The sequence below is a fragment of the Marmota marmota genome, unplaced genomic scaffold (assembly GCF_001458135.2).
Source record: "Marmota marmota marmota unplaced genomic scaffold, marMar, whole genome shotgun sequence".
Taxonomy (NCBI): domain Eukaryota; kingdom Metazoa; phylum Chordata; class Mammalia; order Rodentia; family Sciuridae; genus Marmota; species Marmota marmota.
The window spans coordinates 28977443-28992385 of NW_025999949.1; the positions used below are offsets into that span (position 1 = coordinate 28977443).

General features: G+C 46.7%; 1 protein-coding gene across 1 annotated transcript in view; it reads right to left on the minus strand.

Moving 5' to 3' along the window:
• The window catches only part of Kcnq3 (potassium voltage-gated channel subfamily Q member 3), a 313473-nt gene that overhangs the window by 297044 nt on the left and 1486 nt on the right, over nt 1-14943 (minus strand). The window lies entirely within an intron of this gene.

Genomic DNA, 14943 nt, shown 5'->3' on the forward strand with positions numbered 1-14943 from the left:
GGTTTTTTTGTTTTTTTTTTTAATTAAGCTTCAGTTTTAGGGCAATTGTTGATTTACAGAAATACTGCAGAGTTCCCACATAACCGACATCCAGTTTTCTCTATGATTAACGTCTTACAAAAGTTTGGTATGTTGGTTATATGGTTATAATTAATAAATCAAAGTAGATGCATATAATTAACTAAAGTTCATACTTTAGTCCAACTTCCTTAGCTCTGACCTAACCCCTTCTTTCCTCCTGGGACCCTACCCAGGTCACCATATTTCATTTAGTTGTCACATTTCTCTGGCCTGTGACAGTTTCTCCATCTTTCCTTGTCTTGGATGATCTGGATGGTTTTGAAGAACACAGGGCAGGTATTTTGAAGCAAGCTCCTCTGTTGGAACTTGAATGATGCCTCTCCGTGATCAAACTGAAGTGTTGGGCTTCGGGAAGAAACCATAGCAAAGTGCCGTTTTTGTCACATCACGTCAAGGACACCTATTATCAACGTGACTAATCACTGCCGCTGCTGTCTTGGGCCAGCTGGTGAGAGGTGGTGTTTGTCAAGGTCCTCGCTAGTCATTCTTTGCTGCACTCTCTTTTCTATACCTCCTCTTTGGAAGGAAGTCACTACCTGCCATCCGGATTACGCTCTGCCTCCATGAGCATAAGAAACCTGCATAAATTCCTTGGAATCCTTCACAGGAGATTGACTCTTCTCCCATTTATTCACTTCATCATTTATTCTTGTCAGCATGGGCTCAGGGATATATATTTTGTACTTTGGTTATACTCCAATACAACTTGATATTTTTTTCTCAAATTGTTCCAGCTTTGGCCCTTGAGAGCCCTTCCACTTGGCTCCTATGTCCCCTTGGAACATTCTCTACTATGTGGGAGTCTTGAAAGTACTTCCTCATTTTCTAGGACCAAGAGAGACCATAGGCTCCTCTTGTGTACTTCCTGCCCTGTCTTAGGATCAGCCTTTCCTTCAAGGATACCTGCTTCCTGCACAATGGGACAAGAAATGGTATTAGAAATCAAGATCTAGGTGAAGGTGTTCTAGTTGTTCCCAGGAGCTGGATCTTGGTTTCAGCTGAGGAAATGAATGTGTGTATCCCATGCCATGCAGACCCATGTATTCATAAGGATTTTTATGTATAACCATCTGTATGTCTATTAAGCTTAACAAATGAGTTCATATGTATATCTCCTACTCTGATCCATCACTACATGGATAATCTAGAATCCCTCTTGCTTTTCTGTAAATGTTCACTTCAACAGTGAGATAGCTCACCCCCACCATACCTGTTTTTTGCTTAATCATTCAATTTTGGCAAGCACATACGACAGTCACAGAGCCTCTGACCTTTTCCCCACCAAGGGAAGCGACTTTATCCATGACAGTACAGTGCTTATGTGTGGTTCCTTTTCACCTTTAGTCTTATAGACGCCACTTACTGCCAAGTTACTTAAGTAAGCACCTTCTTCCTCCATCACCTTCAATGAGGTTGTTCCAGACAGTCTCCTGTCACCATCTATATCATTTCCTGGGAACCTGAACCGTGTGTCTCTTGGACATACAACATTAAGAGATTTCTTTAAAGCATTTCCTAACTGACCTTATTTTTTTTTTAATTCACTAACATAACACTCGCTCTTTGTGCTACATAGTTTTATGGATTTAGACAAATGCACTGAATCATATGTTCTTATGGTTTGGATCTAAGAATTTCTCCCAATGAGCTCATGTGTTGGGCAATGTAGCAATGTTCAGAGGTGAAAAGACTGCACTGTAAGAGATGTGACAGCTTCAGTGGATTTGGTGGATTAATAATTTGAATGGATTACTGGGTGGTAACTGCAGATATGCCTGGAGGTCCCTGGAGGTGTGGTCCCTTCCCCCTTCTCTCTCTCTCTCTCTCTCTCTCTCTCTCTCTCTCTCTGGCTGCCATGAGCTGGGCAGCTCTCCTCCACCACACCCTTCCGTCCTAATGTTCTGCCTCACCTCCAGTGCAGGGCAATGGAGTCGGCCAACCATGGACTGAACCTCTGAAATCAGGAGCCAAAATAAATGTTTCCTCCTCTCAGTTATTCTTCTCAGGTATTTTGGTCACAGCAGGAAAAAGCTGACTAATACATATAGGTACCCACCATTACAGCACCATACAGGACCATTTCACTACCCTAAAATATCACCTGTGCTTCCTCATCCAACCCCTCCATCCAGCCCCTGCACTCACTCACAATTCTATTTCTACAGTTTTGCTTTTCCCACCAGGTCATAGGATTGAAATCATACAGCACGTCCTCTTCTCGTCTAAGGTTTGTCAGTCTGAGGACAGCATAGGGACGTCAGGTTCATTCATGTCTTCCACAGCTCGATAGCTTGTTTCTTTTCATCATACGGACATACAGCAGGTTATCCATTCACCACTAAAGGAAATCCTGGCCACATCATTTTGGTGATTACAAATAGAGTTACTATAAACATTTGCATGAAGGTTTTGATGCAAATGCAAGACTTCCAAAAGTTTGAGTAAATAATGAGGCACATAATTACCGCACATTATGGTAACACCATATTCAGCTTTGGAAGAAACTGACTTTCACAGGGCTCTGCTACTCCGTTTCCCCAGCAGGGAGTTAGAGTTGTGGATGCTCCACGTCTTTGTCAACATTTGCCATTGTCTTTGTTTTGGATTTTCACCACACCCATTCTAATCTCTCATTCTTGTTTTAATTTGTAATTCCCTAATGAAATGACATTGAGCATCACTTCATATGCCTAATTGCCATCTGCATATATTCTTTGCAGAGACCTCTGTTCAGATATTTTGTATATTTTTAATGAAGTTTTTTTCTTGAGGAATTTTAAGAGTTCTTTGCATGTTTGATATAAATCCTAGATCAGATATGCGTTTTGCAATACTTCTTCCAGCCAGTGACTTTCTTTTAATTTTCTTAACAGTGTCTTCTACCTATTAAATTTCACAAATGCTCTTTCTCATGGATGGGAAAAACGGAGGAGCCCAAAACCTGTGTTTAATAGCATCACTCGAATCCTGGCTCACACGGGCGAGTGTAAACTGTGAAAATTGACTGGCTCTTGCACAACCTTGTAAATTACTAAAACTCAGTGAACTGTACACTTTTAAATGGCAAATTTTTGTGCCACATAATTTTACTTCCTTACAAAACAACTGGCAAAATAGAAAATCAGCAGCTGGCAACTGTCAGCTGCACTGTGGAATGAGGGCCAGCCATGCCACACTGCCACGGTCCAACACCCGATGCCACTTCTCAGCCTCCCGTCTGTAAAACCTGAGGCTGGGAGCACTTCAGAACCTCAGTGTCCCCACTGACCAAACAGGCCAGCTTTATACCCGTGCTGTCACAGGTGTAAAAGTGTTACAGGGTCTTTACTGGGTAATCTGGTTTCCTGGACAGAGCAGTCAATAAAAATAGAAGGAATTATTATTATTATTATTATTATTATTATTATTACTGTTGTTAAAATCTGAAAATTGAAGAATATTCTCTTAACCTCCCTCCAAAACACATATGTATAGAAGCTGTGCTCAATGAACATACCCACCAAACTTTTGCATTCAGGGAAGACACAAAACATAACCACCTTTACTCTTGTCAGATTTTAACTAAATGGAATACCTGTGGTTTGGAAGACTCACAATTTGGTCCACAACAGTCACATCTATGAAATGACCCAGAATAACCTGGTGGGATTCAAGAACCTACTCTGCGTGGCTTCCCTCAGCAAATTTCCTGGCAGTGTCTCCTGCGCTCCTCTGATGTGCCAACTCTGAGCCTCTTCCTGCGAAGGGGCGGTGGCAACACTGGGGAAATACATAAAATACAATGATGGGCAGGAAAGAAAAAGGATGAAATGACATAAAGCATTTGGAATGAGACGTGGAGTCTAAGAACGCACGAGGAGAGGAACACTCAGACACAGAAGGAACCTGCAGTGGAATCTCAAGTCCACGCTCCAGGAGTCTTGACTCTGACGCACAGTCGCAGCAGCCAGAGCAGAGACCCGGGAGCCTTCTCCAGCACGCATCTCCCCTAAGATGAAAACGGCAATCTGCTCAGGAAGCAATGGGCTAGCGACTTGCCCAAGTGCAGCCCAAACCCTCGAGAGCCCTCTTCCCCTTCTCTGTGGGTAACAGTGTGTGCAGTGTGTTCGGAAGTCTAACATGACGGCATGAACCCAGTTCTGGGCCATCTGGAGGGCACGTGGCCTGGCAAGTGATTCCCCAGCCTCTCTGCTTCCCTAGAAAACTAGAAAACACTAGAAAACCAGGGAGTTGAATCTTTTCTTTCCATACCGCCTTTTTTCTCTCAATGTGAACTCCCTCCCTTCACCAAAATAGCACATCAGAACTTGCACATTCAGACAGCACTCCATCATGTTCAGGACCATGTAACATTAGGGTAGAAATCCCAATGTGGACTTCAATATTCCTATTGCTCACTGAAATCCTTCTGGTCTTACCAGAATTACAAAAGAATGAAGTAATGGCCATTTACCCAACACCTACCCTCAGCCCAAACCAGGCTCTGGACTGTAATAGTGCTGTTCAATTTTGTCCTCACTGTGTGGACAGGTGTACGCCATGCTGCAGACAAGGAATCACAACTGGGCTGGGGAAGTGGTTGACTCAACGTTCCTGGGCTAAAACATGCTTCAGCCAGGATTCAAAGCCAGCACTGAATCTACACCCACATTTGCTCCTGCCCTTGAAGCCACACAGTCCTGAGGGCTGGCGTCATGTCCACTTGGGTAGGGCAGGTGGTGGCCAGGTTTTGGGTGCCATACGCTGCACCAGGCTCTGGACTGCGGGGAGCACAGGACGGCATATGGAAAACATAGAGCTGAAAAGCAAGTCTCTAGCCTCTCCAGGCAGCTCAACCCAGCCCATCCTGCTTCAGGTGGGTGATGCCACTTCCCCTCCACAAGTCCAGCTCCTTTCCTTCAGTGAGGACAAATGGGACCTTTGATTCTAAGTGCCTGACACAGTCATGGTCCCACATGGAAGGAGGAGAGATCCAGCACTACACCCACGATGAAATCTATTTTTTTTTTTTTTGGTACTGGGGATTAAGCTCAGGGGCACTCGGCCACTGAGCCACTTCCCCAGCCCTATTTTGTATTTTATTTAGAGACAGAGTATCACTGAATACTCAGCACCCCATTAAATTGCTGAGGTTGGCTTTGAACTCCCAATCCTCCTGTCTCAGCCTCCTGAGCTGCTGGGATTATAGGTGTGTGCCCCCGCGCCTGGCAGTGAAATCTATTTCTTGCTGAAGGAAACCTTCCCTGTGTCAACAACTTCAGCTGACCTCCCTGCAGGCTCCGTGTATGCCAACACTACTGCACGGCCATGCAGTCACCGACCTTCTCCACAGGACTCCTCAAGGACAGAACTGCTGTGCTCACCTCTCGATTCCCTACTGCTAGCAAGGCCTGCTTATCTACGAGGCCTGAAATCAGAGCCAGGTGGTCAGTCAGCATATCTTGAGTCTGGCCAGCAGATACCTGAGGGCGTGTACAGCAAAAGGGTTTACAGAAACTACGGAGCAAACCAGCAGAGGACTCAAGGTGACAGCCTGGGTTGGTGTCCAGGCCACCCCACCTTAGGAGAATCATCTAGAATGCTTACCCAGAACTAAGGTGAAGGGCAGAAGTCACAGCATCACAGTTCGCAACCAGGGTGCTGCCATCTTCCCAAGAAAAGATGTGCAAGAACAATCAGAATCTATCTATTTCAATCTTGTTTTGAAATGCTAACGCTTCTCAAGTTATAAATTAGTAAGAGGCTTCGTTCTTTGAATGTGTCGGAAAGCCATGCAGAATGACAGTGGCAGCAGAACTGGAGTTGCCAGGTTCATTTGAAAGGTCCCTCCAGTGTCTTCTGGTGAGAATTCGTGCTACGTAAAACACCATAACCTCAGCAGCGACAGCTTCTTACCCCAAAAGGTAGGGCAGGTGGTGGCCAGGTTTCAGGGTGCTGCTGAGAACTCTGCAGCCCTGGCCCCCAGCGAGAGCTCAGGAAGGGCAGCTGTCCTCAGGAAAGAGGCTTCGGATCCACAACTGGCAAATACTTTTAATTTGGATTTTTTTTCCCCTGAATGATGATCCTAATTAATGAGGAACCACCAGGATGTGTTTTATCCCTGGACCTCCTCCAAGAACCACCGTGGGACACAGTCATGCCTGTGAACCTTGCATCACGAGGTTTTCTTCACATAAGAACCAGGACAGCTGCTGTGGGGTCCCTGGCCCTGCTCAGGGCTCACTTCCAGCACCTGCCACAGGTGCCCTTCAGACACCTTCTGCACTTGTCCTGTGAGTTTGTCTGAGGGATTTCTCTGCTTCTGGGAGCAGTGACGGACAGATGGAGCTCAAGGCTCAGACAGGCTGTTGGGCGCCTCACCGCAAGGTTCTGCAGGGTTCTGAAGGTTTCTGCAGGCGCCCTGACCCTAGGCACCCCTCCCGGCTGCCTGCTTCACGATGCAGACTTTCAGCCTACTTCCTCCACTTTCCTCAATTTTACTTATTTCACCATTTTTCTCCCTTGGGACCACCTCCTAAATCACACCTTCTCAACAGGGCTTGTCCTGTCTCAGGTGGAGCAAGGTCAGCTCTTGGGAGAGGAGATGGGGTGGGAAAAGTCTAATTCTTTTTGCATCTCAAGCCCAGAAATACATGGTTCATAAAGGGACACAGAGCACCTGTGGCATTTAAGGTTCACGGGCGGGGTGACTGGGGGAGAAGGTCTGCACAGACTCCTGGAAGGAGGAAATGAAAACAAAACACAGGGGCCTGCACCGAGCTCTGCCTGGGGTGGGCTTCTGGGGGGCCCGAACTAAAGTGGGGTCAGCACTGGGCCACTACACTTTGGAGCCCGGTCATCACCTCAGGTAACCTTTCAAGATCTGGAAGCCAAGGGTACTAGGTCATTTTTCAGATGAGGAAACAGAGGCTCTTACTGTAAAGCAAATCAGTAGAGAACTCAAGGTGAGAACTTGGGTTTCCGGGTCTCAGGCCAGAGTTTCCTGCACCCTCCGCCACACCTTAGGAGGATCATCTAGAATGCTTACCTGAGGGCACCCAGCAATCACCCCAGAGATGTCAGGGACTGTTACTAATGAAAACAGTAACTTTGTAACCAGCAATGAGTGCCTAAAACTTAAAAGTTTTGAGTGCTCAGACTCAGTTGAACTCAGTGAAGACCAGAGACTACGGAAGAGGATTCTTGGTACAGGACTGAATTGGAGGAGGAAGATAGAAAAGGGGATCTCAGCCCTAGGATTTCAGCAGGAAGAGAAAGCCCCCTTGGCCAAAGGTCAAGTACACAAGGAGCCAAGTACGATGCCTGAGCAGACTGCACAGCTCCTACCCTTTCTTCTGTTCATTCAAAAACAACCCACAAGAACCAAAAAGAAAGTGTGGCCCTGAGCAATATCCTTCTTGCCTGTAAAAGAAAACATTCTGAACGAATAGCCCTTTGGAGACAAAGTGAAAAATTTCTTCAAGTAAAATTGTACTTTGGATGGGATTTGATTGATCCTAAGACAGCTGCAAACCCAAAGGAATGTGGCCTTAGATAAGATTGATCCCTCATGCACAGCTGCTGCAGGACCACCAGGAGAGGCCAGCCTTGGAAGGAGAGCTGGTCTATGTCCTTCCCTGGACAGCGGCATGACCTTAGGCCAATTTCTTGCTTTCTGCAGGCCCTTCCACCTCTGACAGCCTCCGGATTTTGCAATCCACCACTCAGTCCTTTCTCTATGCCAAGCCTATAAATTCCACAGTAACTGTGCCTGATGAGTTTGATCAGACTTGCTGATTATGAAGGTCTGCAACTTTTCTTGGACTAGCATCACCAGGGAGAAGCATCAGAACCCATATATGTGAGGCTCAACAAAACGGAAGCCGGATTTTAGGAAAAAGCAGGAGCGGAGAGATAAATAGCTTGATAGCACTAAGCGATTTTCCATTTAGGACAGATGGCCACACTGGATGAGCACATCCTCTTAGCTCAGTATTTTCAAGTCTTGTCAGATAAGATTTCACCCCAGACCCCAGGAAGACATAAAGGTAGAAATGAACTTAAGCCCCTGGGGCAAGCTGGCCAAGAACCTCGGGCGCCAAAGGCCAAGCAGCTCAAAAGCACCAGTTTCAGAGAGTCAGAGGTGGTCAACTGCAGAAAGGCACTTGCTGGAACCATGATGGTCACTAAATCTATGAGGCAGGTGGCCCTGACATGAATCAGCTGGCTGCTCAGGTGTGACATCATTAACTAAAAATGAAGACATATTTATTATTAATACGCTGGTTATTTTAACACCCTGTTCTACTCTCTGAGTTGAGATGATTTCACATGATTCTGGAGTAAAGCAGGGGGAGAGGGGGAGGAAAGGGGAAATCAGCCCTGATAGCTTCCAAGGCAAAAGCCAGCCGGAGCCTGAATAGGGGATGCCCCACCAGCCAGTGGCATTCAGACTTCCTCGTTATCCGTAAATGACATGCAAAAGGCAATCTTGTTCCTGAGTTAGAACGTCACTTGTTCTCTGAAGAAATCTGTTCAAACTCCTTTATTCCTTTTGTGGCAGGGTGAAAAGCCCCTCCCAACAAGTTCTACACCATGCATGGATCTGACCTGCATCCTGTGATGCAGACATGGGTTTGAATGTGTCCTCTCCGAATCCTGGTGTTGAAGCCAAATGGCCATGTGATGGCACTAAGAGGTGGGACCTGTAAGTGTTGCTCCTGGCATAAGGGCGCCTCCCCTAGTGAAAAGAACCCTCTCTTTCATCTGAGAGGCTGCGCGTGCTCCTCCTTTCACCTTCTTTCGAGAAGGCACAGCATTCCTCCCCTCGGGAGCACACAGCCTACCTGGCGCCATCGTGGAAGCAGGGACCAGGACTTCACAAAGAAGGACCATGCCAGAACCTTGATCTTGGAATTCTCTGTCTCCAGAACAGTGAGAAATAAGTTTCTGTTCTTCATAAATTGCCCATCTGTGGTGGTCGGTACAGAAGTACCAACAGACTGAGGTATATGACATCTGCAAGACCAGAGGTGGCCCGAAAGGGACATATTGACCTCCACTGTGTATCTCCAAACCCTTCTTTCTCAAAAGGTGATCATCTTTGGAAAGCAGACCCCTGTAGACAAAGGTGCTAAAGTTACCTGGTTAATAGGCTCCTCATGACTATAAGTGATGGTGCACTCAGACCATGGCAAGTCCCTGTGTGGCAGAAGCAGAGAAGAGGCCCCAACATGGAGCCCACCTGGTCTTTCCAGCTTTAGGAGGATGCCCTCTGAGCATGGCCTCTCTGCAGCTTCAACGCTCTCTCACACCCTGTCTCAGGGGATTCACCACAGGGCCCTTCACAGACTGTGGGTAAGTGAGTGTCCAAGTCACACAGCAAGCACGATGCTCCCAAAGGCTCGTCAGTCACTTCTGACAGACCCGAGCTGCTTGGGGCCACACTGAAACAGGTCCCCAGAGCACTGAGCTGAAAGCATCTTCACTCAGGCCACACTTGAAGGCTGACTTTGAAGCAAGACTTCCCTTGCTTCTCTTGACCCTGTCTCAGTTGTTAAAAGATTAAACAGATCCTGATCACATCCTGCAAAACCTCAAGACCCAGACAAAAAAGAAAAAGAGAGCAAGACCTTGACTATCGGGAAAACCAGAAGATCATGCTTGACTTATAAAACTCTGAAACATTTATGGAATTTTTAAAATGAGAGGCTATAGGTGTAGCTCAGTGGTAGAGTGTTTGCCTACGTACATAAGGCCCTGGGTCTGATCTCCAGCGTTGCAATCAACAAACAATCAAATTTGAAGTAGGGGTCTTTCAAATAATGCAAGTGATAATTTAGTGTTGAATTGAACTGAATTTAGCATTCAGTTCTCTGTGTAGAAGAAGACTACCCATTAATTGGCTAAAGAATAGATACCTTCATTTCTTCTCTTGCTGCTTAAAGCTCCCTTGAAGGAGTTTCCATTGATACACACAGGAGGTGAACAAGGCCTTCTGCATTAGTCCACTTTCCATCACTGTCACAAATACCTGATAAAATCAACTTACAAAAAAAAAAAAAAGGTTTATTTTGGCTCACAGTTTTGGAGGTCCCAATCCTGGATCAATTGGCCTTGTTGCTTTAAGCCTATGACCAGGCAGCACATCATGGAGGAACTGTGAGGTGGAGAAAGGCTGGTACCTCATGGCCAGGGAGTGGAAAAGAGGGAAAGAGAGGAAGAGAGATCACGATTCTCCATGGTCCACTTCAAGGGCATGCCTCAATGACCTCAGACTTCCTGCCAGACCCCACCTCTCAAAAGTCCCACCATCTCCCAATGGCTGCACTTCAGGAAACAGGGCTTCCACACATGAGCCTTCATGACATTTACGATTCAAACTACGGTGCCTTCGTTTCCTGCTCCTCTGGGTCCCTCCTTTGCCTTCTACTGTGGCTCCTGCCAGACTTTTTAAGCCTCGTTGTTTCAAGTCTCACTCTCTCAGCCATGCTCAAGCCTGGCACGTCTCGGCCTGTGCAGCCTTGAACAGAAAGAAGGGCACACCACGCTGCACCTCCAGGCCACGGGCTTGTCATTACCTGGGCAGCATCCCAGGCTGAGAGGGGCTTGGTGACATGGCCCACATACAGGACCAAAAAATCTAAAAGAAAGCCCATTCCCTCAGCTGACAGTTCTCAGCCTGGCTTCATCTTGGACCCACCTGAGGACACCACCTGCCAGTCATCGGTATTCATGAGTGTGCTTTGTGTGTTGTGTGTGTAAATGTCCGTTTTTTAAAAAAATGTATTCTAACCATTTTTAAATTTAGAGAGTGATAATCTATTCTCTTCGCCTGGATTCACCATCATTAATATTTCTGCCACTTTTTAAAACATTTTATTTTATTTATTTAAATACTTCTGCTTCTTCCCCCTGCTCCTCTGGGCGTGCACCTTCTACATACACATGCACACACATTTACAGTTTCCAAACTCTGTGAAAGTTGCCGACACTGAGACGGTAACCACTACCCCATGCATCTCTTTGAAAAGTAGAACAAAAGAGAATTTAAAAGAAGAACATCTACCTACATCACCACAATATGATTATCACTCTCAAGAAATTAAATTTTGATACAATGATGCTATCTAATGTGGAACAAATGTTCAAATTTCTTAACAAATCCTAAAATAATGTCCTTTTAAAATTATTTTTCTGATCCAGGAGCTAATCAAGGATTGTTGTGTCTCTTTCACTGAGACAGCTCCTCCTCTTCTTCTGCTGGTCAGCTGGCTGATGACACAGACCCTTTGGAAGAGACCAGGTCAGATGTCTAGCTGGACACCCCACCTTTTGCATTTGTCTGTCATTGTTTGGGGTACTGCTGCAGGCATGTTTACATATCCACTGAACCGGGTTAAGGAGAGGGCAGGGTTAGTTCATCTCATTATACACAAGTTTGGTAACATCAGTTCAAGTAGAGTTTGCCCCATGCCTGTCCCAAGGTCCCTTCTGCCTCGGTGGTTCCCACGCATGGCAGAGTTGGAGAAGCCTTGCTGTCCAATAGTGGTCTGCAGAGCAGCGGCAGCTGTCTCCCCTGGGAACTTGTCAGCAATGCAGCTAGGAAGCTCCTGACCCCGGAGAGCCCAGCCCTCTCTGTTCCCTTTCACTGTGTGGCTGACATGGTGAAGGGACACCATGCAGGGACCAGGATTCCTGCTGGGCTCAGACCTCTGCCACTTCAGCAGGCTCCACGACCGTGGAAAACCACATACCTTCTCAGAAACCTCAGATTCCTTGGTGAAAAAGAAGCAGCGCTCACCTCGGCCCCATCAGCACTGACCACCCGGTGAGAGCCCATTTCACAGACAGTGAGCGAGCCTGGACATGTGGGGCTTCACTACTGCCTGGAGATCTGATGCCAGAGGGCTGGGGATATCAACCCCTCACCTGGCTTCTTCACTACTTCCAAGTGGCTTGAAAATGTCCTCGAGAAGACAGACAGGGGGAAGGCCAGAAGTTCGCCAAATGAAGAGAAAAATAAAATGAGACTCGTACAAAGGGGAGTGTGCATGGACGCAGGAAGATGGAAGATTAAATAGGATTCAAAGGGAAAGTGAGACAGAGGAAGTATTTACTAAAGCCTACAAAGACGTGCCTGGGTGCTCTACGTCCACCTTCTACCCTTGATTACCCTCTATTAAATCCCCATGCTGAGGCCATCAGCCAGGCCCTCTGCATTCCAGGACAGCTTCTTGTCCTGTGTCTCACCACCTAGTCTTACCTGCCAGCCAATCTCAGAAAACAATCAGTGGCTATATCTTGTGATCATTTCCCTTGGTTTGTCAATAGGTGAGTACTCACTCGTGATCACACCCAGCTGGCTGCAAAGAGATGGTCAGGGCAGCCGGGTGCCTGGGCAGAGCCTAGCCAGTGACAAGCCAAGATGCAGCCAGTGTCTCTCCATTAACAAGCTAGAAAGGGGCAGTCCCCAAATAGCCCCTAGGACCCACACAGTCTAGATGACTTTCAAGAGAACCCTATTCAGAATCAACCAATGAATGCTGAGTGTCTGGTGCTGTGCTAATGACTCTGACATACAATCTTTTCTTTAAAAACCTTTCTAGTAACCCCTCCCTAATGCTAGGCAGTGTTATCACCCCCAGCTCCTAGGTCATCCTAGCGAAGGTCCTGCAAGTCACAGAGATTGAAAGTCCAGATGTGAGCTCCAAGCACAGCGCATTTCCCTAACATCAGCATCTCTTTCAGCCCTAGATGGGAAAGCAGGGCTGTGAGTGGCCTCACTGGTTAAAGCTCAGGCTCCCAGAGCGCAAGACTCCCAAGGATTGCTCTCCTGATTAAAATCCTGTAATGCTGATTCTGGCTACTTGTTGCTTTTGTGATCATGGCAAAACTGTGCCGGCAAAGTCTTGATTAGCCAGGATCTTAAGAGAATTCCTCCATGCAGCCATGCAGCAAATGCTTACTTAGTACGTACCATGGGCTCCACTGCCTCCCGGGAATTGAGGATGCTAAAAAGAACAGCACAGCCCTCACTCTCCAGGCACTCCCAGCTCAGTGGGGCAGACAAGCAAACGCGGCAATCCAATGTGAATTGTGCAAAAGTCTACAGCTAGCAGGGGGAGGCCAAGTCTAGCCCAGCCTGTGGAGTCAGGGAAAGGCTTCCTGGAGGTGTTGGTGCTAGAGCTGCCAAGGTGAAGGCACATAGCCAGGGCATTTAAGGCAAAGGGAGCAGGGTGGGAGTCTGATTGACTTCCATGTTTTCTGTACTCTATTTTTGGGAAATAGAAAAAAAAAAACATAATCTCCCCAAGTGAATCTGGTTCATTAAAAAAAAAAAAAGTATGTACTAGACTGAGCCCATGTTCAGCCCAATTTCCTGGCCTCCTCCTGCCCTCCTGCCATTAGCCACAGCCCAGAACAGAACAATGGATGCTTCCAGTACAAATTCCAATGCCTTGCAAAATCCTAAATCATCAATGAAAGGTTCAGTTATGTCCACTTGACTGGACTTTGTCTGAAGGTGGAGGAAAGATATAGGATGTACCACTTACCAAGCATGCCTCAACAGCAGGGGTTCAAAGGCGACCCTACCTGAGTTTTCTTTTACAACCCACAATTTAGCAGAATCCACAATTCCAGCAACCACCCATCATATCCCATGCCATCCCCCATAAGGAGAAATAAGTGCATTTTCCTAAATGAATGTGCTGGGCTAAGCATGGTCTTAAATCTTAAATCTTGAGTCCTCTCTGGGAAACTTGAGATTGGGCACTTTTAAATGTGCATCTTGAAACACTAATTCTAAGGGAGGATAAGATTGAGGCTGTGACACTAACTGGCCTTAGCCATCCTTTCTGAAGACTGGGCCAGATATGGCCAGAGGACCCTGGCTACAAAAGGTGGGAAAAGAAAGAGGGAGGCCAGAAGCTTTGATGGGACCCCAAGATTGGAAGCTAGCCAATATGTACTGCATAGTATGTGTAGAAGGACGAGGGGATCTGTTATACTTGTGTGTACTCTAATAATTTGTTTTTCCTTTTTTACACTATCACACGTTTCAGCATTTGCTTCACTTAAATTTAGCTAAAATGTTCCAGAGACAGGTGAATGCACTTTTTTAATCCTTTTTTACCACCTAAAATGAGCAAATGAAAGAGCAATAATTGCTGAGCCTCTCTCCAGCCAGACTGCTACAAACACCTGAAAATACACGTACACAGACATCAAAAGCTTGACTTCTCCAAACCCACAGGATCCCCCACTCTCTCTCCACTGGTTCCTCAGTTTCCAGGGAGGCACCCACCCTGGCTTTGATAACCTCTCTGCAGAAACCTGTTGCTAGGTCTGAGGTCCTGTGTGGATGCCCCACCTGGTGGTCAAATCAGGAAAAGCACTGCAAGTAAGGAATATTGACAGAGTAACTAACTCCAACCTTCCCTGAGCCCACACCCTGTAAGTCATGGGTCAACTGAAAGAGACCAGAGAGGAAAGTCCACTGTTTAAGGCACAAGGGGGTGATGGTGTCAAGGTTATGGCCAATTCCCTGCCAAACCCTGGTTGCCATACAGCTTCCTAAAAAGCTAAGCTAAGTCCATACAGCTTCCTAAAAAGCTCAGTTCATAGCTAGAAATGCCCTGGCAGCCCTGGAGAGCACGCTGCCAGTCAGGATTGCCAGTCCTAGATGAAGAACCTCCAATGTCAACCTCTCCCACTCCCCAAATACAGGCGGATTTTCCATGCTAAGTGCCTGGTGAAGAGGGAGTTCCATCTTCCTTCTGTCCATGTATTTGCATTTACCTCCTGACAGGCAGGGAAATTCTTTCCAGGGGAAGAGAGAGAGAGAGAGAGAGAGAGAGAGAGAGAGAGAGAGAGAGAGAG